At 47.9% G+C, this 27,368-nt stretch overlaps 1 protein-coding gene across 2 annotated transcripts in view; it reads right to left on the reverse strand.

Moving 5' to 3' along the window:
• CRTC3 (CREB regulated transcription coactivator 3) overlaps nt 1–27,368 on the reverse strand; it is a 97,836-nt gene that overhangs the window by 41,206 nt on the left and 29,262 nt on the right. The gene's annotated exons all lie outside the window — the stretch shown is intronic.

A 27,368-nucleotide genomic window follows, 5' to 3' on the forward strand; every position in this document is an offset into this window, starting at 1 on the left:
TGACCGATCACAGCCTTCCATGTGCGAAGGTGAAAGCTGAGCTGATGATATGTTAAAAGCTGTCACAGTTAGGAGGCGGGACCACAGGTTCATACATCATACCCCAGACACTCGGAAGTACGGTGACACGCAAAAGAGGTCTATTTCAGATAGAGGTAAGCTGGATACCTATAGTATCCAGAAATACAGTATCCAGAAGTGTGTGTGTGTGTGTGTGTGTGTGTGTGTGTGTGTGTGTAGCATCCAGAAATACAGATACAGTATCCAGTAATACAAGCATCAGAGACATGGATATATATCATATCCAGAAATACAGATACAGTATCCAGAAATAAAACAGGATACCTACAGACTGGGGGCTATTTCTTCTGCACAGAGTCTTTTTAAATTTCCAATCGAATTGACAATGTTTAAAAATTCAGGTCTGAGACTTCTAGGGACAAATCAGAACACCTTGGCCACACCAGTCCCACATTCCCACGTGGCAGAATGGACTGAAACCAAGAGTGGCTGCTCTCCGTAGGCAGGACACCCATTCTCGTGCTTCTAATGCTTACACCAGACCACCGACTGACTTACTACTTTAGACATTTGAGTCTGCAATCCCTCAGTTCTGGAAAAAGAATGCTACCTCAAAACAAGTGGAAAATGTGCAATTCATTACTCCCAAAAATGGCATAAATGAAAATTTAAACAGATTCAAGATAAATCCGTCGTCAATAAATCCGAGATCCTTTCTTAAGGGAGGCTTGGGTACATTCTTCTTTTTTTTTAAACTTTATTTATTTTGGGAGAGAGCAAGCAGAAGAGATAGACAGACAGACAAACAGAGACAGAGATAATCCCAAGCAGGCTCTGCACTGTTAGCACAGAGCTTGACATGGGGCTTGAACTCATGAACCATGAGATCATGACTTGAGCCGAAATCAAGAGTCAGACACTTAAGCGAATGAGCAACCCAGGCATCCTTGGGTGTACATTCTCTACATTTTTGAGACTGGCATCATAAAAGGCAATCTTTTGGGTTGTCAAAGACCAAGTGCTAGGTTTGACCACTGTATCACATATATGATGTGCGGACAATGTATATACAATATTATGCAAGGTATGTGTTTGTGAAATACATGAAAACAGATTTTCTTTAATGTAAATTGAATCATATATAAATAGCTTGCTCTGAAACGAATCCTAAAACAGACGATGTTTTCATAGGGGAGCTGCTTCTTTTAGCTATGAATTGGTGGTTAATTTTTCTTTGTTAAACATGGACTTTCTCACATTGGACTTGGGAAAGCCCCTTATTTCTCCTGAGTGGGCTGATAAAATGTCTAAGCTAATTGAGTCTAAGAGTTCTAACCTCTCTCTCTTTTTTAATGTTTATTTATTTTTGAGAGAGAGAGAGCGAGAGCGCTTGAGGGGCAGAGAGAGAGAGAAGGAGATACAGAATCTGAAGCAGGCTTCAGGCTCCAAACTGCCAGCACAGAGCCCGACGTGGGGCTGGAACTCATGAACTGTGAGATCATGACCTGAGCCGAAGTCAGACGCTCAACCGACTGAGCCATCCAGGTGCCCCGTCTAATTTCCTTTTAAACCCAAATCTGTTATCTCCTAAAAAAAGGCCCTGGTGAGGAACAACTTCTGAAGGCAAGAAAAACAGCCACTGTGATGGGTAAGCTGGGTGTTGATCTCGGACAATACAGCACATTCTTCCAGGGAGTGACAGGTTGAAATACCTTTGTTAATCACGAGGATGCATACCCACAGCATAGGAACACGAGGGACAGATGACTTTGTTCCAGGGTAAAAGGGAGGATTCTCTGGTAATAGGACCGATATTCACGACAATGATGTTAAATGTACCTGGAGACACATTTCAGCTGGGAGGCTCAGAGCACGGAGCCCAACCTTACAGAGGAGGGGCTGGGGAGCCTTAGAAGGGGTTCCAAAAAAGCGGAGACTTCTTGGAACGCCTTGCAGCCTTCCTCTTACACACATACTTGCTACCTACTCGCCTCTTCTGCATTAACCAAATGCATGAGCCCGAGTCCTGTCTTGCTGCCTGGCATGGTCTCTGCTAACATCTGATATTTTCTTCTCGTGCTCAGCGCCACACCCCTGCAGTCCCCTGCCCCTGGAGTAGCTGATCTTCCTCCCAACTACACTGGGCTGTTCAGCCTTCTGGACTCACAGGTACCCGCCTTGCTCATGAAATGAGCCCGAGCAGGTGTTCCGTGCGGGAAGCTGGGGGCTAAGAAGACTCAGAAGAGGAAGCCTGTGAAACACTATGGTGTTATGCCTGCTGAGAGCTGAGAGTCTGTGATTTAAAAATGTATTCCTTAGGTCAGCTTGAACACAAAAAAGAAATAGAAGGCCAAGTACTTCATGCTTTCAGTTCCTTTTCAAGTTTTATCCATAGGTTGTGTTTGTTTTTTGTTTTTTTTTAACAAGGGTTGTATCCACACAGCACATACGTTCTTGTGGTTTACTTCCTGTACCTATTTACTGTTTACTTTGTACACAATTGTCTGTATATGTAACCTTTCAGCAGGTGCACAGTATTTGACTTCCGACCTTCACTGAGGCCAACGCTCCATGTTGCAATTCAAAGAACATGTGATTTGGAGTCAGAGAAACAGTTCCAGTCTAGAATCTTTTACTTAATAGCAAGTCATTGCCTTATCTGTAACGTGGACATGATGCTGCTGATAACTTCCTCACAGGACTGTCGAGAAAACGAAATGAGATGATGCGTGTGAAAGCTGCCTTATCCCAGGGCACCAGGCACTGGGCCTTACAGGCCGACCTGTTCCCCCACCCAATGCACAGGCTAAAGCCCTAAGCCGTAAAGGGGCTGCATGTGGACACAGAAGGAAATACAGGTTAAGTGAGGTCCTGAGGGTGGGCTCTGATCTAATGGCACTGGTGTCCTGATGAGAGGAAGAGCCAGCAGGAACACACACACACACACACACACACAGGAAAGACTGTGTGAGGACAGGAAGAGAGGTCTGACCAGAAACCCACCCTGCCCACAACTTGATCTTGGACGTCCAGCCTCCAGAACTGTGAGAAAAGAGACTTCGGCTGGGTCAGCCCCCCAGCCTGTGGTGTTTTAGGACACCCAAGCAGCCTAAGAATACTGGGCACCGGAAGGACGATTAATTAAGAAGTATGTCTGGGTGGTTGGGCACTGAGAAGCATCCTGCTAAAGGTGAGGCCACCCCCCAGAGTCCTTTTCTGGACAGCACAGGCAGCACGATTGGTAGGGGCTTCCCCGCCACTCTGAGCCTCCCAAAGCACCCCCAAGGGGCGAGATCTTCGTGAGGCACCCATCTGCTGCCCACGTGGGTCACCTCTGCAAGCTGCTGCCTGGGACGAACGGCTGGACAGACAGAACGCCGGCAGGGCCCCATGTGACTGGCTCTGGCCCACGGTTCACGAGCAGACAGGATACACACTTGTCCAAACAGACACTCCCCTACTCTCTTCCTTCTGCTCTGAGAATTTCACGACCCAAACAGGGCTGCTCCCTCAGCCTCAGTTATCAAGGAGAAGATAATGTGTAGGAAAGCAGCCGCCAGCCCCAAATCCCAGAGTTAGGGGAGCGGTCGTTAGCACAGCAAAGCTAAGATGATAGTGACAGTGAAGAGAGGCCACCGTGAGGTGCGGAGTCTCATTTTCCTTCCCAACTTGGGAAACTGGCGTCCCCGTGGTTTGAGGACGGCCCCGGGCTTGGGCTCTGCTGACACCATCCTGTCTCAGAACACGGGATGCAGACACTAAAGGAAGAAGACCTCCACCCTGACGCGGGGGGCCCGGTGCCGGGCTACCCACGGGCGGGCCGAGCACGCGCCGAGGGCCCCAGCAAGGCAAGGGCAAACACCCAACGGGGAGAATCTATTTGAGACGATGTCTGATAACGTTCCAAGTGCTCGTGGTGGGAAAATTCAGAATTTAGCTGGGCTTCCTTACCTTTCTGTTTGTTTGGGGATGGTTTGCTCTGGGGCACTAGAAAGCAGGTGGGAAGGGCACATGGCCGACGGCCACGCTCTCGGTGGCCGCCTGACACAACGTAGAGGTGTGCCTGAGTCAATGGCCCGATGACGAGGTTCAGCCCTGGGAGGCTCCCCTGGGAACCTTAGCAGCGAAGGGGTCAGCCATCAATCCCGCTCCACGTTGTGACCTAACTGCCAGGGGCTGCGTGTGGGAGGAGGAAGGGACCGAGCGGTGACGCAAGGCAGGGGAAAGGTGGATTCTGGGCTCCAGTCGCCACATCTGAGAGAAAGAAGGCAGACCACGGTGGAGGTTCCACGGACCTCGAAGGCCAAGGGCGATGAGGTGGGTTCAAGTTCAGAGGTTGGGGGTAAAGATGGCTCCTGAGTTGGCAAGGAGACCAGCTATAGCCAACTTTTGCCTATTTCCTGTGGCTGGGCTGTGGGGGGAAGGAGGCAGGCAGCCCCCAAGCAGTTTGAGGTGCTGCTGAGAAGTGCTCGGCCACGGGCGGACCCTCGGCCTCAGGTTCCCCATGCAGGACCGCAGCTCCCGGTTGCTCCCGAAAGCACCTCTACGTGGACGGCGAACTGGAGCAGGGGTGCAGGCGTCTGGGCGGCCGCAGGCGTGGGGAGCAGGGGCCGATGCTCGCTGAGATGACACAGGACGTGGGAATCTTCCAGAGGAAGCAGAGTTGCGCGTCTCTGGGGAGAAGTCCAGGGCCAATGGCAGGGAGTCCCAGGCTGGGCGGCCCCCCCAGCGACAAAGACCTCAGTTAGGTGTCTTCTGGTGGGCGTGAGCACGCACCTGCTGCCCACCTCACTTCCCTCTCAGAGCTGCGGCGGGGGTGACTGGCTGAGAAGGTGCGGCAGAATTTCCTTACCCCTCCTAGGGGGAAAATTACTTCCTCTGAGGAGGCACTACTGACCTATCAGTGTGACCTGTATTTGCATTAACTCTTTTAGCAGCTGTACCGCATTGTTGGCATAGCGTGCAGCTCGTGGTTAATCAGAAACCCCGGATCTTTCCACGTGACTAATAAACCACAAGCAGATTCCTACTAAGGCCTGATTAGTCATGACCTGAGCTCAAGTCTGAGAGCTGTTTACTGTCCCCTCAAGGGGATTATCATTAGTAAAAGTATCCCACGGTATATTCTATACACACACACACACACACACACACACACACACACGTTCTGTAGATGTTACAGTGTATTCTTTATGTGTGAAGGACTAAGCCACACTTTTCTTCTTTCTTGCAATGAAGATCAATCCTAGCTTAGGGCTGTATTTCTGTACAATATTATTAAAAACAGGAGAATTGGAATTTGCCAATTCTCTCGAGTGAAATAGGAATTCCTAAATGCTGGATGACCAAGTATGTTCTTGCATTGTAAGAAGTTTTAATACATTAAAAAAATGTATTTAAGGGGTGCCTGGGTGGCTCAGTCAGTTAAGTGACTTTGGCTCAGGTCAGGATCTCTCAGTTTGTGGGTTCGAGCCCCACGTCAGGCTCTGTGCTGACAGCTTGGAGCCTGGAGCCTGTTTCAGATTCTGGTCTCCTCCTCTCTCCACCCCTCCCCTGCTTGTGCTCGCTTGCTCTCTCTCAAAAATAAACATTAAAAAATGACTTAAAACATGCAGAACCCCAGGATGGTCCCTTCGACAAGCCTTGACCCAGGCTGCTGCAGCCTCTGCGTCTTTAGCAAGGGGGGCACCGCTGGTCTCCAAACAGAAACAATGCTAAGTAAGACAGCTTTCGATCCGACAACTCTGCCCGCACGTGTGGTGGCTACGGACTGTGGGAGAAAAGGTAAACTTCCTGCAAGGGCAGCATGGATTTTTCTGGAACACCACTGTCAACACTAGAAGTATGTCTGGGCCGGCAGCTCCCACAACACGGAGACAGACAAGGACAGCCACCTGCCTAAACCAGGGGTGCCCCGGGCGGCAGCCTTAGCCACCTCAGCGGCGAACCAGGAAGCAGTTCAAGGGGAGCACTCAGCAGGGAGCCCCGGGGTCTCCCATCACACTCAAGCCTGATGAACACCCCCCCTCTCCTCCCCCCCCCCCCCCGCAGCAGGCAGGAATGAAGTGGGGATGCGTGACAGGAGGGGACCGGGGCTGCCGGCTCATCAGAGCGAGCTTCACAAGTAAGGACACAGGGGATGCTGGCCACGTGGCCACAGTGGCCCCCAGTTCCACGTGTTCCTTCTCCACAGGAGGAGCCAGGACCCAGAAGGAGGAGACGATGTTCCCAAGGCGACACAGCTAGTGGCAAACTAGCTGGAAAGCTGAAGTCTGGATCCTGATCCTTATCTCACCATTTTGCCTCCTCTGCTAAGTAGCCTACGTGAAATCAGGTTTGCGAGTGTGACTGGATTTTTGCTGGCATGCTACAGGAAAGAAGTCAACAAGAAATTTTTTTCAATGTTTATTTTGAGGGGTACCTGGGTGGCTCAGTGGGTTAAGTGTCTGACTTCAGCTCAGGTCATGATCTCGTGGTCCATGGGTTCGAGCCCCGTGTTGGACTCTGTGCTGACAGCTCAGAGCCTGGAGCCTGCTTCAGATTCTGTGTCTCCCTCTCTCTCTGCCTCTCCCCTGATCACACTCTGACTCTCAAAAATGAATAAACATTAAAAAAAAAAATTTTTTTTTTTTAATGTTTATTTTGAAAGAGAGAGAGAGCAAGCAGGGGGAGGGGCAGAGAGAGGGAGAGAGAAAGAATCCCAAACAGGCTCCACACTGACAAGTAGTGAGCCTGATGTGAGGCTCAATCCCATGAACTGTGAGATCATGACTTGAGCTGAAATCAAGAGTTGGATGCTTAACCGACTGAGCCACCCAGGCGTGCCAAAAATAAAAAAGATTTTACTGAGAGATTTTCCAGATGAAATTACGTTCAAATAAATCAACTGAAGAACTAAGATTGGATTAAAGAATGACAGCGCTGCTGAGATATCTGACCGTCTTGCAGCATAAAGACCACATACAACTAGCTATTCAGTCCGGCAGTGTCATCTGGGGAGGTGTCTAACTTCCTGTCATCTACAAGGTCAGCTAAAAGCCCTGAGGCTATCTACCGACCATCTCACAGCTTCCTCCAATGGGATGAAAATGCCTCCTCAGTCAGTCTAAATTCCTCCACCTACGTGAGCTCACATCTGCGTCCCTCCTCCCGAGCAGAGTTCTTTCCTCCTCCCCGCAGAGCAGAGCGCAGAGCAGACGGGCTGGCAGTTTAACCGAGATAGGCGAGCTGGTGCTTGGCCTGGAGTCACACTCACACCCACTGCTGAGCTCTGCACCACCTCCGCCCGCCCGTCACGGTGCTCAGTCCTTCTCTGCTTCCTGGTGAACGCAGGAAAGCCTGGCCCCTACGGAACAGACCGCTCTCTCGGGGAAGAGCGGGGACTCAGGGCATGGGGGTGGCGAGGCAGGTTCCGTGGGCTTGCAGGGCTTTTCAGTGCCCTTAATGGAAGATGTGACGGGCGTCTTCTTTTAAAAGGGCAAGTCTAACAAAAGGACAAGTGTGCGTCTCCTGGGAACCCGGCCGGGGACCGTTCCAGCCTGCGCCCCCCTTGGTTCTCGTAATGAGGAGTCCCGGAGGCCCGCCCACAGCAAAGAGGAGGCTATGAGTTCACTGCCTGGGGTTCAAGGGACCATTTTCATTCTACCTTATAAACTGAAGAGAATGAAAAGGATTTCGTAGCTGGATTAGCGACTCTATTATATCACCATAAACAAAAACAGAAACAAAACACAAAAAAAGCCTACAACTGCTTAAAGAGCAAACCAAACTACTTGACAAATCTCCAGGGTCAGCCCCCCGCCCCTCCGCGGCCCTCTGCGGAGCCAGAGCTGGGCAGGAGCTGGCGCTCAGACACGGGCCGCAGGGCGAGGTCCTGAGTCCACCCCCAGGAAGCGTCTAGCTTCTGAGGACACGGTAACTCCAGCCGTCGGCCAGCACTGCCCCGTCCTCGGGCTCATCCCATCCAGGCTGGAAGGGTCATTTGACCTTCAGAGCCCTGAATCAGTGTAGGGGGTTTCGGTGTTTGTGTGTCTTGTAACATGGAGACTGTGCCTTTTTTGACCAAACAAATTTGGGATCCAGTCTCCAGAGGACCAAGCGAACCCCGCGGCGAAGGGAAAGGAAGCTGCGTGGGGGCGGAGCTGGACATGGACCTCGTGTGGGTGCTTCCTCATCCTTATTGTTAAATCCAAGGTAAAAGGGGAGTAAAGTTAGGAAGATAAATGAAGCTAAAGGATTACTCTAAAAACTGACAGAAAAAAACATTTTTTAAGGCAGCAAAGGTCCAAATACACAGAAAAGGAAACCAACCAAAATGGTCTCAGGCAAAATAATCTGTCAAAGTAGCAAAGCCTAAAAGACACGCAGAGTGTGGAGCTGGGGCTCGAAGGGGCAGATGGGACAGGGTCCCGGGCACGGACACATTTCATCTAGAGAGGCGGGGATGACGTCCCGCGGATGCAGTGAGCTCCCTCATCCTGCCCCCCCCCCACCTGTCCCCAGTGTCTTCCCTCTCAAATCCCAGCGTCCCCCACAGGGGGGTCCATTACATGTCTGCTCTGCTTGTCATTGTTTCCAAGTAACTGGGCTCCAGAGTAGAATGTAGGCCTCTGCGGCGGGGGGGGGGGGGGGGGGCTGTTGGAGTACACAGGATGTGTATAGGGAGGGAGAAGACACGGGGAGTACACTGGATGCGGGATGTGTACAGGGGAGAGAGAAGACACGGGGGTACACACGGGGGGTACACAGGATGCGCACGGGGAGGGAGAAGACACGGGGCGTACGCAGGATGCGCACGGGGAGGGAGAAGACTTGGGGGGTACGCAGGATTTGTAGGAGAGAGAAGACATGGAGGGTACACTGGATGTGTACAGGGGAGATAGAAGAAAATGGAAGCTGTTCCCCCTCTGCTTTCCCCCTTTTGTGAACATGACAGAACAGCAGAGTGTATGTGTACGTAACTTACAAAGGTGCCCAGACTGGGGCTACGACACTCTCTTACTGCTAGTCTGCAGGATCAGAAAGTTTAAGTGACAAAACATTGAATGTTACGGATACTGGTGCCGGCTCTATGTGAGCCTGTCATTGTGTCCTTTCTGCTCTTGCGGATGGCTACAACCTTCCATAATGAGGTGAGGAATTTCCCCGCTGGGTCTCAGCGCTGAGCACGGGCATGACGAGGGCTAATGCAGAGCTCAAGTCTCTAAAAGCTTCTTCCTATCTTTCCAGAAAGCCCCCACATGGGGAGAGGTCTTAAGCGTTCCCACCCCACCCTCCTGCCTGGTGGCGTGTGTTTGGGGGCGGGGGGCTTCTGTTGGGTGCAGGTTGACCTTTAACTCTGCTGCTGATGTGATCACACTGGGTCTGCCCGTTGATTTCCTCCAGAAAAAGTTCGTTTGCTACTTCTGATGACAACAACGATACAAAGAACTATACTTCTGCGAGCTAAGACGCGAGCAGCGACGGGGCAAAGGAGGCTGGCCTAGAGGCCACACGGGCAGGGGGGTACTTCAGAGCCAGCAGGAAAGGGGGCAAGGCACCTGGCCCTCGCTGCATCCCATCAAGGGCCTCTTCCTGCGACAGGGAAGGGAAGTAACCAATGGACCACTACCTGACACTACCAACCACCCTCCTCCCCTTCCCCTCAGTCTGGCTGCATCCCAGACCACACCCCGTATACCCCCCGCGACGAAACCTGGTGAGACACATCGCTGAGTCTAGAGGAAATCTGTAATTTGGAATTTAAAAAAAGGGAGGAAGGTAAATAAGCCAAAGCTGACAAAATGTTGGAAATTATTTAGGGGATGGGAGGTGGGGGGGGGGGCGGGTGATGAGTAAAGGTGGTCACAAGGTATAGACTTCCAGTTTTAGTTAAGTGGGTTCTGGAAATCTCATGTACAGCAATAGTAACTAGAGTTGACAACGCTGTGTTGTACATCTGAAAGTTGTTGTACATCAGAAAGTTGCTGCGAGAGACCCTGAAAGTTCTCATTACGAGAAAAAACAATGTAACTGTGAAGCGCTGGATGTTAACTGAACTTATTGTGGTAACCATTTCAAAACATACCCAGATAGCAAACCATTATGTTGTACACTGAAACTAATATAATGTGATATGTCAACTGTATCTCAATAAAACTGGACAGAATACTGAAACTGGTGATGAGCAGAAGGGGGGAGGGCCTCGTTATTCTATTTCCTACTTTTGGGTACATTTAAAATTTCCAAATAAAAAGTTTAATTTTTAAAAATTTATAAGGTGGCCCTGTAATAAATTAAGGGTGCCTTTTTTTAGCTTTACCTCAAGAATTTCTAGAGACATGCAAGAGGCTAGGTTTTCTACCACACAGCCAGCAAAAAGCATTACTAAAATACTGTTTCTACATGACTTTAAAAGACAAAATAAGTGTATAATTTCACAAGGAAACTAGAAAAATATCATGAGAAAATGTTTTGGGGGGAAATAAAATAATCTGGTATATTTAGTTAGCTCTAATAGCACAAGGCAATTCTAAATAAAGCATATGGAGTTAAATTTAAAAAAAAAGACATCCTGTTTTCAATTTCAAAGAGCCTACTAGGGTACTTTTCCTCATCTGATCACTTGCTCATGAAGAGGCACACGCGGCATCCTGTCCATCCGTCCATCCGTCCATCCGCACTCACAGTCATCAGTATTAGGTCAGCCGTGGCCACAGCGCGGCATTGGGGCCCCTACCAGCCACTCGGAAGACTGGAACCGCCACTTTCCCAGGCCAGCCATTCCCCGCTCGAGCAGCCAGGCTTCTGGTATGTTCCCCCTCAAGTTGAGCTGTGGGCCGTCCCTGGGGTAATCTCTGGAGGGAATCTGCCCAGAGGAGACGTTTCTAAAATTTCATCACTGGAAGGCGGTTTTCTTCTCCACAAGGAAGCAAGCCACAAAAGTGGAAGAATATATCAGGGAGTGTGTGTGTGTGTGTGTGCGCGCGCACACGCGCAAGTTCTTCATTTAATTTGAGTGAAAGTTGCAAATGAGTTGGGCGGCTCGCTGGGAGACTGAGCTGACCAGGTTTGGGTTCCCTTTGTCAACCGAACAGAAAGCTTAGCAGGACTCATAAAAGGAAGGCTTTTCTTCTGTGCAAGTGGCCGCCTCTGCCTACAGACAGGGAGGGGAAACCCCAGTGTGGGGGCCTGACCTGATGAGAGGTGCTCTCCCCTGCTCTGGATGGGCGGCCGTGCTCCCTGCCGGTGCTCCCAGCCCACGCCCGCGCCCACAGCTTCGAGGTTTCAGCCCTAGCAGAGGGTCTGTCCCCTCCAAGGAAGGGGTCAGCCAGGTTGGCCCTGCCCACGCAGGCTCCGACGGGCTCGCTCCTGGGGAGAGTGGGGATGGATGTCCCACTGTGTTCCCAGGAGTGGCCAGCAATGAAGCTAATAAAGCTAATGATCCGATCCCATGCGGGGTCCCCATCTGTGCAACCCGGAGAAGAACATGGCCATCGACTGGCTTCTTCAGGCACCAGAAGAGTGACAGAGTTCAGCTGACTCAGATTAGGCACCATTAACACGGCCTTAACTAAACCTATCGGTGGGGCGCCTGGGTGGCTCAATCAGTGTCTGACTTCAGCTCAGGTCACAATCTCGCGGTTCGTGGCTTCAAGCCCCATGTCGGGCTCTGTGCTGACAGCTCAGAGCCTGGAGCCTGCTTCGGATTCTGCATCTCCTTCTCTCTCTGTCCCTCCCCCACTCCCACTCTGTCTTTCAAAAATAAATAAACATTAAAAATAAATAAACATATCCTTCAGTATCTGGTACCTTAAAAAGCAGAAAAGGAAACCTTGGTTATTTCTGTGGGGTTTCAACATTTGAGGTGATTTTTTGTATTTCATCTGATGTTCCACAGCAGGGGTGTGTGATCAGCATGGACTGTAAAACTCGAGATTAAAACTAAAATATGTTTAACCAGTGCACTAATTAGGATATTTGCTGTAAAGCCACAATGAACGTACTAAGCAATGCTACAGGAGTTTTTTTTCCTTCCATTTGCTGTGTATTTTGCTTGTTTGTTCTTGGGAAATTTTCTGAGATCTTTTGAAAATTTTTGGAGTCCCAGGGAAGAATCTGTTTCATGTCTACACTTATTTTTATTTTGTTATTGAGTAAATATGACAGCTAACATTGTGTAAGATCAAAGTATACAGCGTGTTACTCAGATACATTTCATATACTGTAACGTGATGGCCATTATCTGTCATATTAAGAGCTGCAGGACAGCACTGCCTACACTCATCAGGCTGCATGGAACAGCTCCGGGCCTCATGTACTGCCGTTACAGCGCAGCCTTACACACCGTCACTCTGGCCTCCCCACCCCCAGTCCCTGGAAACCACCATTTAGCTCTCTGTTGTTCACAAGTTTCATTATTTTAGGTTCCACACAGAAGTGGTACGTGTGGTCCTTGTCTTTCTCTGACTGCCGGCACTTAGCATAATAATATTCTATTGCACACATGGACCACATCTTTTTATCCATCTGCGAATGGGCATTTGGGTTGTTTTCACATCTTGGCTATTGTGAATAATGCTGCGATTAACATAGGGGGTGCAGATATCTTGTTAAAAATCCTGTTTTCATTTCCCGGGGAATAGTGTTATAATGATCATTGAGAGACGGAGAGTCACAGGACTGTCACTGGGATGTGCCACAGCTGGGAAGGGGAGAGCCAGTGTGAGACTTGTGCCTGTATCAGGATAGTCAGGACAATGACTGACCTGCTTTTTCCTTTCCTTTCCCTACAAACCAGGTTCATAACCCATATTCTGATTTATAACAGATTTTTGGTCTTCATCCCTATTCCTGGCACAGAGCTCTTTGGAATTTCCTAACTAAGGAGAGCAACAAAGGTGTCTTTTCTTATGTTAATTAGGTGACTTTTGGAACACACCCAAGGGTGACAGCTGGTTGTCGACCAGGTGGTTGGAGGGCTGGAAATTTCAGTGCTCCCCTGCATCTCCCTCGAGGGGAGAGGGACTGGGGGTCGTATCAGTCACCGGCAGGCAATGATTTAATCAATCATACCCAGTAAGGAAGCCTCTGTACACATCCCAGAGGATGGGGTTCAACACATAGAGACTTGGAGAGAGTGAAGCGCTCTGAGAAGGCGTACGCTCCTGGCCCCTGCCCACACACCTTGCCCTGTGCCTTTTTTTTTTTTTTTTTTAATGTTTTATTTATTTCTGGAGAGAGAGAGAGAGACAGCGTGAACAGGGGAGGGTCAGAGAGAGAGGGAGTCACAGACTGAAACAGGCTCCAGGCTCCGAGCTGGCAGTCAGCACAGAGCCCGACGCGGGGCTCGAACCCACGAACCGCGAGATCATGACCCAAGCGAAAGTCGGACGCTTAACCGACTAAGCCACCCGGGCGCCCCGCCCTGTGCCTTTCTTCCATCTGGACGTTCATCTGTATCTTCTATCATATCCTTATATAATAAACCGGCAAGCATAAGTAGTGCTTCCCTGAGTTCTGGAAGCTCCTCTAGCAAATTAATTGAATCCAAGGAGGGAGGAGGTCATAAGAACCTCAGACTGGTGGCCAAGTTGGACAGAAGTTGTAGGTAACTTGCAGACCTGTACTTGCAGCTAGCATCTGAAGTATGTGCGTGGCGGGGGGGAGGCGGTCTGGTGGGAAGGAGCCCCTATCCTGTGGGATCTGATGGCGTCTGCAGGTAGGCAGTGTCAGAATAGACTGAATTCTAGGAGAACTGCTCCCTGGTGCCCAGGGTGGAATCGGGTGCAAAACCCTTAACAGTCCACTTGGTCAAGTTGTGGCTAGTAGCGCCAGGCAGTGCCAGGCCACAGTCCTCTTCCCTGACCCAAGAGTCCTCGTCCACCTCCCCAAGGGTGCCGGTTTCTGTGGGGAAGAGTGGACAAAGGGCAAAGATCCACACCTCACAGCACAAAGCAAGAGTTTGCTTCCTAGTGGGTTTGGGAGGTAGAGGAACAGTTAAATCACAGACAAGAGAGCTGTCAGTCACTAAAAATTCAGACTCCGCCAGAACCGCTGTTCTTAAAGAAACCAAGCAGCTTAGATCAAATGACTTGAGTACCATGCTCACATTCTTGAATAAGACATATGAAGATGGACAGCGAAGAGGCCACCCCAACTCCTGATCCCCTTCTGTCTGGTCCCTGCCGCCAAATGCACAACTTGATTATTAGTTTCCTGGGATGCCTTCCAAAGATGGATTACACATGCACAGCAAATAAGAATACGCATTACTTCTGCCCTTCCTTTTTTACATAAACGGTGGCATATTTGTACACTTTTCTGTACTTTGCTTTTAAACTTAATCTCCAATTACATTTTTAAAAAATGTTTATTTACTTTTGAGAGATGGTGAGAAAGAGTGTGAGCAGGGGAGGGGCAGAACCAGAGGGAGACACAGAATCTGAAGCAGGCTCCAGGCTCTGAGCTGTCAGCACAGGGCCCGACGCGGGGCTCGAACTTGGACGCTCAACCAACTGAGCCACCCCTCCAATTACATTTCTAAACCTGATTCCAATTTCTTTGTTCTCTGTCTACGTTCTAAAAATTAAGAGTAGGAGCCAAACACAGGTATTAGAAAACTCAACAAAATAAAAAGTCAAAACTGTCAGAGAACAAATTCCAACGTTGTACCGGGATCATCTCTTTTAGACCATTCTCGTTGGCCGATTTCTCGAAGCCCTTACAACCATCTCAGCATTACCTGGTCCTCAAAGAGAATGCCACCCCTCCACCCCTCTACTGGCTTATCCACCCGGGTCTCCTCTCTTCTCTGCAGCCGAGCTTCAAGAAGAAGGGGTCACCCCCAGGACTCCCTCAATTCCACTCACCCCGCTGACTTATCCCCAGATATCTGTGGACTTTCCTTGTTACTAAATCCAACTAGACTTTTCAGCTCCTAAATTACTCCACCTCTCAGTAGCATCTGAACGTAGTGACAATTTACTCTCTTGTAAAAACACTCTTCAGGCTCCCTGTGACGCCTCCTGGCTCTCTGGGAGCTTCTCTGCAGTCTACTCTGCCGTTCCCGGGCTTCCTGACCACCCTCGGCACGCTGGGGCTCTCACAGCTGCCTCCAGCTCTCTCTCCAGCGCAGAGCTCTCTGCACACTGCACAGTGTGTGTTCCACAGCCCCGGGGCAACTCTTCGAGGGCAGCCTATAGGCACTGCACACCCAGCATGTTTAGAAGTGAATCTGTTGGGGCGCCTGGGTGGCTCAGTCGGTTAAGCGTCCGACTTCGGCTCAGGTCATGATCTCATGGTTCGTGGGTTTGAGCCCCGCATTGGGCTCTGTGCTGATAGCTCAGAGCCTGGAGCTGCTTCAGATTCTGTATCTCCCTCTTCCTCTGACCCTGCCCTGCTCACACCGTCTCTCTCTCTCAGAAATAAATAAAACACTAGGAAAAAAAATATATTTAAAGAAGTGAATTTGTCATCTTCCTCCAAATACCAGCCCTATTTCATCTGTTTTGAATCTCTGGAAATGGCACCACCCAGCCGTCTGACCCAGGACGCTCGGGGTCATCCTTAAGCACCACCCCTCAAGCCTTCCCACCCCAGACATATCCAAGCCCAGACACCCTGGCCCTCTCAACACCTCCCAGGCCCACAACTATCCTCAATTCCCTCTCCCTCCTCAATTCCCTCTCCCTCCACTCTGGTCAGGACTATTGCAACTACCTTGCAACTGGTCTTTTTGTTTCTAATCTTGTTTCCTCCAAGCCGGTTTCCATGTCCTGTCAGAGTAATCTTCCTATGATACAAATCTGATCAAATTATTCAGCTGCGTAAAACCCCTTAATGACAGGATTTAAAAAAAAAAAAAAAAAAAAAAAAAGATCCCAGCAAGCTGATTTTAAAGTTCTCCCGGAAAAATAAACATGCAAGAATAGCCTGGAAAACATCACTGAAAAAAAACCATGAGCGTGAGTTAACCCTACCAGATTTTTTTAATGTAACATAAATCTGCAAAAATCAGTTAAAACGGTGAGATTCTGGTGTATGGATAGACATATAAATCAATAAAAAAAGAATAGGAAGTCTCAAAATATAATCAAAACACGTGGGAATTTAGTATGTGATAAAAGTGGCATTTATTAAAAAAAAAATTTTTTTAATGTTTATTTTTGAGAGAGGGACAAAACACAAGCAAGGGAGGGGCAGAGAGAGGGAGACACAGGATCCCAAGCAGGCTCCAGGCTCTGAGCTGTCAGCACAGAGCCCAACGCAGGGCTCAGTCTCACAAACTATGAGATCATGACCTGAGCCGAAGTCGGACACTCCACTGGCTGCGCCACCCAGGCGCCCCCAAAAGTGGCATTATAAATTAGTGGAGAAAAGACGATTACAAACAGTGTTAGAGCAGCTGGTAGGCGAAGCAAAACAATTAAGTCAGGTCCACACTGCATGACTGCCCTGCATGGGCATAAGCACCTCAAGGATCAAAGACTTTAAATCTAGAAATGAAGGCATAAAGTATTACAAGAAACAAAGAATAATATAGCATGAGGCCATTTAAAAACATTAGATTTTGCTGCATTAAAAATAAAATGTATGGGACATCTGTGTGGCCCAGTTGGTTAAGCATCCGACTCTTGACTTTAGCTCAGGTCATGATCTCACGGTTTGTGAGTTCGAGCCCTCCATTGGGCTCTATGCTGACAGCGCAGAGCCTGCTTATGATTCTCTCTCTCTCTCTCTCTGTTCCTCCGACCACCTCTCAAAAAATAAATATAAAAGCAAAAAAAAAAAAAAATGTAGATGTCTGCTTGGGAAAAGCATCCGATATAAAGAAAGCCAAAAGATAAAAATCATAGATAAACGTCTCCTTTTTCAAATACTTAACTCCTAAAAACTCAATAGGAAAAAGACCAAACGCCCAAAAGAATTTGGGGCAAAAGATTTAGATTGCTCACAGAAAAGATAATACAAGTGACTCATAAATATGGAAAAAATGCATCTCAGTCATAAAAAGAGAAATGCAATTTAAAACTACACAGAAACATGATGTTTCATCTATAAGACTGACAAAGATCAAAAAGTTTGATAAAACACTGAGCTGGGGAGGATGTGGGCAAACACACACTCCCGTATGCAGCAGACAGGGATGTAAATTGCTACAGCGTCCAGGGAGAGAGGCCTGTCGCCATCTACCAAAACTAAAAAATGCACACACTCATTGCCCCAGAGATCCCACTTCTAGAATTTTTTTTTGTAGCTGTATCTGCATGTAATAAAACCGTATGTGTATAAATTTGTTCACTGAAGTGCACCTGGGGGGCTTAGTCAGTTGACTGTCCAACTTTGGCTTAGGTCGTGATCTCATGATCTGTGAGTTCAAGCCCCACATTGGGCTCTGTACTGACAGCTCAGAGCCTAGAGCCTGCTTTGGATTCTGTGTCTCCCTGTCTATCTGCCCCTTCTCTACTCACAGTCTTTCTCTCTCAGAAAATAAACATTAAAAAAATTTTTTAACTTGTTCACTGAAGCACAGCGTATGTATTTTTTAGAAGTACGTAAATAACTTAAATGCTTATAGTTAGAGAAATAGTAGAATCAATTATGGTAGATCCACAAAGAGATCCATAAACAGAGTATTAAAGAAAAACAAGAATAAAAATGTCCTTTGTGAACTGATCTGGAAAAGTCCCCAAGATATATTAATATTAGCTGAATGAAGCAAGGTACAGAAATGTGTAGGTTAGCTACCTTCTGGGAAAAAGGGTGAGATTAAGTGGGTTACGGGTTCACATTTGCCGATGTCTAAAAATACCCCTGAAAGAATAAACAGACATGACAACATTGATTGCCTTTATGGAGGGAACTGAGTATCTTGAACAGAGATGGAAGGAATATTTTTCTTATATACTCTTTTGATCCTCTTTAACCTTGAACCCTATGAATATATCTATTAAAAATATTAAAGTTAAAACCAGTTTTACAAAGCCATAGTAACTATACTGATGTGAAAGGGATGGAGGAATAAAGAGACATATCAATGGAACAAAGCAAGAAAACAGGAAGAACCATATAAGAACAAACTATTCAAGAATTGAGACAGTAGACTAATCCTAGAGGAAAAGAGTGGGATCTATGTCTCAAATCTCACATCAAAATAAACTCCAGGGGCGCCTGGGTGGCTTAGTCGGTTGAGCGTCCGACTTTCGCTTAGGTCATGATCTCGCGGTTCGTGGGTTCGTGCCCCGCGTCGGGCTCTGTGCTGACTGCCAGCTCGGAGCCTGGAGCCTGTTTCAGTCTGTGACTCCCTCTCTCTCTGACCCTCCCCTGCTCACGCTGTCTCTCTCTCTCCTAGAAATAAATAAAAAATATTAAAAAATAAAAAATAAAAAATAAACTCCAAAGTAATAATAGCATTGGAACAAAATATGAGTGGAGCGCCTGCGTGGCTCAGTCAGTTAAGTGTCTGACTTTGGCTCAGGTCATGATCTCATGGTTTGTGAACTGGAGTCCACATTGGACTCTGTGCTGACTTCAGTTCAGAGCTGGCTTCAGATCCTCGGTCTCCTTCTCTCTCTGTCCCTCCTCGTATCTCTCTCTCAAAAGTAAATAAACTTAGGGGCGCCTGGGTGGCTCAGTCGGTTGAGTGTCTGACTTTGGCTCAGGTCACGATCTCACGGTTTGTGGGTTTGAGCCCCACGTCGGGCTCTGTGCTGACAGCTCAGAGCCTGGAGCCTGTCTTTGGATTCTGTGTCTCCCTCTCTCTCTGACCCTCCTCTGCTCGTGCTCGCTCGCTCGCTCACTCTCTCCCTCTCTCTCTCTCTCTGTCTCTGAAATAAATAAAAATATTTTTAAAAAAGTAAATAAACTTAAAAAAAATTTTTTAGAGTGATGCTACTGTCTTGCCACCACAAAGAAATGAATTCTGCCAACCACCTGAAGGAGTATGGAAGCACACTCCCCATTCAGCCTCTGATGAGACCACAGCCCCAGTCAGCGTCTGGATTGCAGCCAGGGGAGACCCGAAAGCACAAAACCCATATAAGCTGCAGCCTGACTTCTGACCTACAGAACATCAGATAACAAAAGGCAATTGTTATTGTATTTGTGGCAATTTGTTACAAAGCAAGAGAAAACTAATATACAAAAAGCCAATTTCCTCAATATAGAACAGAGTTCTTACAAGCCAATAAAAAAACAAAGTGCTCAACAGAAAAAGAGGCAGGAGACTTAAAAACATAAACTTGAAAACAGAATAGGAAATACAAACGGCCAAAGAATCATACAGAGATGGTCAACCTGGTTTTTAGGATGTCCTTAGAACAGTGCCAGACACATAAGGGCCACTCAACATTATTTGCTGAATAAATTAATACATTTATTTCATAATTAAGGAAATGCCAAATAAAACAAGATACCATTTTTTACCCACTAGACTGGCAAAGACTGAAAAGATGGATACACCCTGAACAGACAGCAGACATTTCCTTAAAGACAATACGCACACACGCGCCAGCAAGCACATGGAAGGAAGCTCGGTGTCAGTGATCAGTAAAGGACTACAACTCACTGCGGACGCCCACGTGAGGTAGCGCCTCACACACAGTAGGATGGCTATGATGCTCCCCACGCCCCCCAAGAATAATGAGTACTGGTGAAGATATGGAGAAATTCAACCCCTTCTGCACTGTTGGTGGGATTATAAAATGGTACAGCTACTATGGAAAACAGTATGGTCGCTCCTCAAAAAAACGTAAAACAGAATTCTCATTATGATCCAGCAATCCTGCTTCTGGGTACACATCCGAAAGAATTAAAAGCAAAATTCCGAAGAGATATCTGCATGCCTGGGTTGATGGAAGCATTAGTCACGAAGCAACTCAAATGTTCATGGCTGGACGAACAGACACCAAACGTGACAGGTATGTACAAAGGGACACTATTCCGCTTTAAAAAAGGAAGGACATCCTGTCACATGCCTCAACATGGACGCGCCTTGAGGATCTGCTTTGTGAAATAAGCCAGTCGCCAAAAGACAAGTACTGTAGGATTTCACTTCTGTGAGTTACCGAGAGGAATCAAATTCAAAGGCAAAGAGTAGACTAGTTGTGGCAGGGGTGGGGAGAGGTACATAGGGAGCTGCTGTTTAATGGGTACAAAGTTTCTGTTTTGCAAGACGAAAATGTCTGGAGATTGGCTATATAACAATAGGAATATACTTAACATTACTGAATTGTACACTTAAAAATAGTAAAGATGAGGGGCTCCTGGGTGGCTCAGTAGGTTAAGTGTCTGACTTTGGCTCAGGTCACGATCTCATGGTTTGTGGGTTCGAGCCCCACGTTGGGCTCTGTGCTGACAGCTCAGAGCCTGGAGCTGCTTCTGATTCTGTGTCTCCCTCTCTCTCTGCTCCTCCCCCACTCATTCTCTGTCTCTGTCTCTCAAAAATGAATAAACATTAAAAAGATAGTAATAAATAAATGAGAAATTAGTTAAGTAAATAATGGGATACCTATATAAAGACTTATGATACACCCATTGAAAAGAATATACATCTTTATGTACTAATCTGAAAAAAATGTCCAAGATATTCATGTTTTATTTTTAAAGTGGAAGTTATTTAGAATGGCATACTTCCACTTTGTGTCAAGAGCATATATATGCATACAATATATGCTTGCGTATACACAGGAAACTTCTGGGAGGCTGCTAAAGAAACACTTAGGTATGTACCTCTGGGGTTAGGATTAAGGGAGGGTGTGAAGTAGAGAAAGAGAAATTTGTACTTTTCATTTTATATGCTTCTATATTATTTGAGTTTTTGTAACAAACATGTTATTACTTTCATATAAAATTAATTTGGGGGACACTTGGCTGGCTCAGTTGGTAGAACATGGGACTCTTGATCTTGGGGTTGTGGGTTTGGGTCCCGGAGAGATTACTTAAAAATAAAAATCTTTAAAAAATTTAATTTCGTAGAATAAATAAGCGAACAAGCAGGCCAGCTAATAAATATTTTCTAATAGTTTTACATAGCCCTTAGAACAAAATCTGAATTCCTTAGGAACAAAACAAGGTTCTGGGGCACGTGCGTGACTTAGTAGGTTAAGTGTCCAACTCTTGGTTTCGGCTCAGGTCATGATGTCACTCTGAGGTCGAGCTCTGTGACTCTTGGTTTCAGCTCAGGTCATGATCTCAAGATTGAGCTCCGAGTGATCTCCGAGTCGGGCTCTGTGCTGACAGCAGGGAGCCTGCTTGGGATTCTCTCTCCTTCTCTCCCTACCCCTCTCCCACCCTCGCCTGTACTCTCTCAAATTAAAAAAAAAAAAAAAAAAGGGCAAAGAAAGGTCCTTCGTGATATGGTTCCTCTCACACTCACTCTCTGTTCCAGTCTCACCCAATTTCCAGTTTGTCACACAGGACACACTTTGTCTTGACTCTCAGCTTTGCCAGACGCTGCTGCTTTTGTCTGGAACACCACCCACTCCATGCCTTGAGTTATATGGCCCTCAGGTCCCCGCTCAGACACCTCTTCCTCCAGGAAGCCTTCCCCGTGCTCCCCCCACCCCCACCTTCGGTTTAGGCACCACAGAGATGCGTCGGGCCCACTAGAACCCCTCTGCCCCGGGCTTATCACACAGTCTCACAATGACTTGTAAAACCATCTGCCCCTCCCACCAGACTGAAGTGCCCCCAACCCCCGCAGTAGCCACGCCTGTCCGGGTCACTGTCCAATCTCCAGCATCAAGTCTGACACACAGATGATATTCAGCAATTATTTGTCACATTGGACTTTTATTAGAAAGGAGATATAACCACATCACAGACAATTTAGGAGCACAGAAGAGGGAAGGGGGAATTCAATCCTACCATCTAAACGCAACCACAGTGTTCCTCCAGTAGTTATGCTCCCTGGGCGTGTTTTTTCAGGGCTGTATTCCCAAGCCAGATATTTTGACAAGACCCCTGGGACACAGTCATTTTGGTTAGAGAACATTTTGCTGCACCCTGTGAAAACATGAGGCTTTTACCAGCCAAAGTAAAGATTACTGTTTTTGCAATCAAGTAACATGTCCAACAGACCACAGACATCCCAGGACCTTTCTCGTCACTAACCTACCTCTCCTCCCTGGGGACTTTCACTCCGCACTTACTAATTAGTTTACAGCCTACTGGGTGCCTTTTGAAAACTTACTGTTCTACTCCCCAAATTACCATTATAAAGCAGCGTGAGAACATTAATATAAGGCGTGTCTGCGTTACTGAAGAAACTGCTAAGGATTTCATGGAGGAGGCCTCATAACAGCAGTGAGGGCAAGAGAGCGATCACGCTGATGCCCACACATCCTTCCCACCTCCCTACTGAGTTTGAAGAGAAACCCACATAAGATACAAGTGAATCCTCAGAGCCCTGCCTCATCCCTCACTACGCCTGGCCCTTACCCCCCACCCAAAAGTAGAGCTTGAGAGAGACCAACGCATGGGATGAGCTTCTATGTTTGCTCATTGTTAGATTAAAAAAAAAAATTAATGTTTATTTTTGAGACCAAGAGGCACAGAGAGAGACAGAAAGAGAGAGCGAGAAGAAGTGAGGGAGGGGAAAAGAGAGAGGGAGATGTAGAATCTGAAGCAGGCTCCAGGCTCTGAGCTGTCAGCACAGAGCCTGACCCAGGGCTTGAACTCAAGAACCGTGAGATCATGACCTGAGCCAGAGTCGGACGCTTAACAGACAGAGCCCCCTCCGAGGTGTCCCCAGCCTACAGAGTGTTATACAGCTGCTGGGACATGGCTAATTCATCTCCAGGGTCTTTCTGACAGGTGCCTTTCTGAGACTACTTTTTCTTTTCATGGTGTTAAAAAAAAAAGGGGGGGGGGGGCTCTGTGCTGACAGCTCCGAGCCTGGAGCCTGCTTCAGCTTCTGTGTCTCCCTCTCTCTCTGCCCCTCCACCACTCTCGCTCAGTCTGTCTGTCTCTGTCTCTCTCAAAAATAAATAAAAGCACTTAAGAAATGTTCTGTTAATTCCAAATACTGAAGAGGAACACAAACACCTAGAAATAAAAATTGGAAAATATTTTTTAAAAAAAGAAAGAAAAAAGAAAACTCAGTAGGCTCCTATAGCCACTGGCTACAGCAATTTTCTACCTCCTTTTACATTTTTGGCTTAACATTTTCCTGGGTAGCTGCAGAGCCTTGCCATTAAACTTTTTAAACTGTACTGAGGTATTTTACTCCGATCAGTGATTCACAATGAAAAGTAATTCTGCAACACTATCAGGCCTAAAGTTTCCTTTCCCCACCTCAAAATACTCCCTCAGGATGGAGTCCCATAAGCAGGATTCACAGAGGGGTGAGGCTATTGGGACACTCTGCATGCTGAATAACCACTCTTCATTCCTGAACTGCTTTCAAAAAGGTGTCCACCAATTGGCAATGGCTGTAGGAAGGCGCGCAGTGCAAATTCCCTCACCAGCCCTGAGTTTTAACTCAAAGTTTCTTCCTGATTTAATGAGCAAAAAGGCTAAATGGTTACTTTGATAAGAATCAACCTTTATCAGCACCTACAATGTGCCAAGTATCGCACCAGGCACTTCATATGCACCATCTCATTTAAACACTATGACCCTGTGAACCGGTGCAAAGCTCAGGGAGGGTGGAGAGGAGGCTTCGAACCCAAGCTGTCTAACCCGTGTCCATCTGCTGCCCAAGCCTGCTCGGGTACCTCATTCATGGTTTAATCCACGTGTCATGGCTATAGCGGCAACGAACATATTCCCAGAGACTTCTTCGCTGGGTGAATCCCCATCTCCTGGTTTTTCTACCCACGGCAGATACTCCCAAGTTCAAAAGGTCAGAGACAGCCTGTGAGCTGCCATTTCCGGGCCAAGGTTCTGACAGTGGACAGGACAGGGTGAAAGCGGACTGGAGTCAAGAAAAGAGGGGCGCCTGGGTGGCTCAGTCGGTTGAGTGTCCGACTTTGGCTCAGGTCATGGTCTCATGGTTCGTGGGTTCAAGCCCCGCATTGGGCTCTGTGCTGACAGCTCAGAGCCTGGAGCCTGTTTCAGAGTCTGTGCCTCTCTCTCTCTCTGATCCTCCCCTGCTCACGCTGTCTCTATCTCTCTCTCAAAAATAAATAAAATATATTTAAAAAAAAAAAAGAAAGAAAAGAACGCCCACGGTAACTGCAGAGATGCATCCTGGGCCCTTTGCAGCCTGTCTGTCCTCAACAGCTGGGATGGTCAGCTCCACAGGCTTAAAGGCCTGATGTGGCGCAAAGAGAACCGAAGAGAATGGTCAAGCGCCTGGTCCTGCAGAGAGCGTCCGGAGATCCTCCGGGACAATCCCCGCCGCCTTCCGGTCTGCGGAGGCCAGAGAGCAGCTAGTCCCAGCCCTCATGAGGTCACAGGGCTAACGAATGAAGAAATCCAGGAAATGATTTCTTTTTTCTTCAAGAAATACTCTGGTTGAATTTCCTCAACAGGTTTCAACTTCTGCATTCGGACAAAAGTGTTCTGTTTTAGTGACCCAACTGAAGAAGGATGCGGCAAAAACTGCCAGTAGGGCGGCCAGTGGTTACAAGCGTGGATTCCAGAATCGAAGGGCCCAGACGTGAAATCTGGCTCTAGTCTGGCTGTGGGATCTAAGGAAGTTGCTTAATCCTTCTTAGCCTCCACTGTGTCCCCCATACATAGGGACAGTAACAGAACCTACCTCTAGGCAGGGAGGGGGTACCAGGAAGATTAAATAACGTGTGCAAAGCACTTAGTCATAGTGCCTGGTGCATGGTACGAATTCAGTACATTTTCACCAACAGTGGGAGTGGAAGTGGTAGCAGCACTAATACTAACAGTGGTAATCCTGTTTGGATGGATGGATGGATGGATGGATGGATGGGAGGAAGGAAGGAAGGAAGGAAGGAAGGAAGGGAGGGAGGGAGGGAGGGAGGAAGGGAGGGAGGAAGGGAGGGAGGGAGGGATAAATTTCCTTTTCCAATGCATTCAGAAACAAAGGACAGGGGTGCCTGGGTGGCTCAGTCGGTTAAGCGTCCGACCCTGGCTCAGGTCACGATCTCACGGATCCGTGAGCTCGAGCCCCACATCGGGCTCTGTGCTGACAGCTCAGAGCCTGGAGCCTGCTTCAGATTCTGTGTCTCCCTCTCTCTCTCTCTGCCCCTCCCCTACTTGCTCTTTCTCTCTCTCAAAAATAAATTTAAAACATTAAAATATCAAAAAAAAAAAAAAGAAGAAAAAGAAAGAAACAAAGGACAAACGTGTTGCTCAAATGAGATGAAGTGGTTGAAAAACTTGCCAAAAAGTAAGCAGGTTTTGAGTCTAGCACCAGGCACTTACTATACTAGCTAAGTTAACATTAAACTAATTATCTAATTTTTCTTACTTCTCAATTTTTCTGACCTATAAAGTGAGAGTACTGCACCAAAAGAGCTACAGGGTCTATTCTGGTTCTAAGAATTCTGATTCATCTGCCAGGGCAAGTAGTCCTGGAAAGATCTCTGTTCTAAATTAGAGCCGTCCATTATTGGCAGAAGGCCAGCCGAGGCTGTTTGGCTTCCCATAAGTGTTTCCCCTTTAATATTCTCTCTGCTTTGTTTTGAGTTATATTTTAACTTACAAGCTGGTTCAAACCTTCTAAATGATAGCTCTAACTTAATTAATTCTAAACTCACGCCCCCAAAACTACTTTGAGACCCAACAGGCACAGACGAGTTGCACGCTTCTCTTGGGCAATTCCATGAATAAAAGATGGTGGGTGAGAGATTCTAAGAAGACATAACACAACCTCTGATTCAAGTTCGGGTCCCTGTGCTCTTGAGGCCAAAGGCATCCTGGCAGGTTCAGTCGACGACGAGTCACAACCTGTGTGGCCACATCTGCTCTACTGACACACACACCCCCGCACACACTCTGACTCCAATCTTTTGGACCCCACTTGCCTGCTCCTTCCTTCGCTAACTGCTGACCCCTCCCCCCCGCCCCCGCACCCCGGTTTTAGTGCCCCAGTACCGGCCTTTCCTGACGAAGCTCCAGTGTGAAAATCCTAGTTCAGCAGGAAGCAAGGCTCCCTGAGGAGAGGTTTCCTTGCTAGTCAGGAGAGGACCGAAAGTAGGATTAAAGTAGCAAAAAGACATCTCCGGTGGCTGAGGGAGTGAACAGAGTGTCATCTAGAGGAACCAAGCAAAGGTCACACTGAGCTGCCCATCTGATGGCCCCAGGCGACGAGCAAAAGGTATCCGTCCAGGACACTTTTCCTCAGTGAACACGTTGTGATTTTGTGAGTCCGTACGTGTCTAATCTGCAGAAAGACCAAAAGCCTGGGAAAGATGAATCTGGGTTTGAATCCTGACTCTTGTCACTTCTGTGTGACCTTGGGCACCTTCCTAACTAGCGGTGAAATGGGGACAGCAGCACTCACGTCAGAGGGCTGACAGGAGGATTAGGTGAGACAGGGCGCACACGCCGTTGGGTCCTCCTTCCTGCCGCTACACTGTCGCATCACGGCCTGCGGCACCCCTGCACCCCGGCTAACCAGCATAAAAGCAGGTGGTTACCGAGGTGACCGCCTCTGAGGCGGAGAGAGCGCTTTCTGCAGTCACACCCCCGGAGGCTGGGGGAAAGGACAGAAAAGGGCCAGGCGTTAGTTAGCTCCCTGCCGTCCGGGCAGCCGACTCCCATCCCTGGGAGTTCCTTGAAGCACAGACCGTTGTTGCCTTTGAAGAGGGAACCACTCTTGGTGTCTGGCATCAAGGGCGGTGGAGAATCTTCCACAGATGTTACCGTGACTCCTGGAAATCGTCCAAAGTAATCATAAACAAGTAAGGCCTCATTTTAAAGTACGAAAACTGGCTGTTTCATAACAGAGGGGCCGATGCTGGTCCTGATGATTGTGAAACTGCAGGGAACTGGGACAAAACTCTGGCGGGTTCCACGGCCAAAAAATTGTGAGAACTTAATTTTTTATCTTTTTATTTTTTTTATAATATTTTTTTGAGAGAGACAAAGTGTGTGTGTGTATATGTGCAAGCGGGGGACAGGGGGGTGCACAGGGAAAGAGAGCGAGAATCCCAAGCAGGCTCCACGCTCAGCACAGAGCCCGACGCAGGACTTGATCTCAAGACCTTGGGATCACGACCTGAGCCAAAACCAAGAGTCAGACCCTCAGCTGACTGAGCCTCCCGGGCCTCCCCATAAAGAGGTGAGGACGTGCAGCCGGTTTAGCTGGACGCAGCGCTGCTCTACATATAGCGTTCCTCCCTCTCCAGTACGACCTGGCCGGCCACGGGTGGCCTGGGGAAGAGGGAATCAGTATGATCTGAGCTTCACCTAGAGCCGAAGTGTGAGGGAATCCAGGGACGGGG

The sequence above is a fragment of the Hyaena hyaena genome, unplaced genomic scaffold (assembly GCF_003009895.1).
Source record: "Hyaena hyaena isolate Hyena2069 unplaced genomic scaffold, ASM300989v1 scaffold_13, whole genome shotgun sequence".
NCBI classification, from domain to species: domain Eukaryota; kingdom Metazoa; phylum Chordata; class Mammalia; order Carnivora; family Hyaenidae; genus Hyaena; species Hyaena hyaena.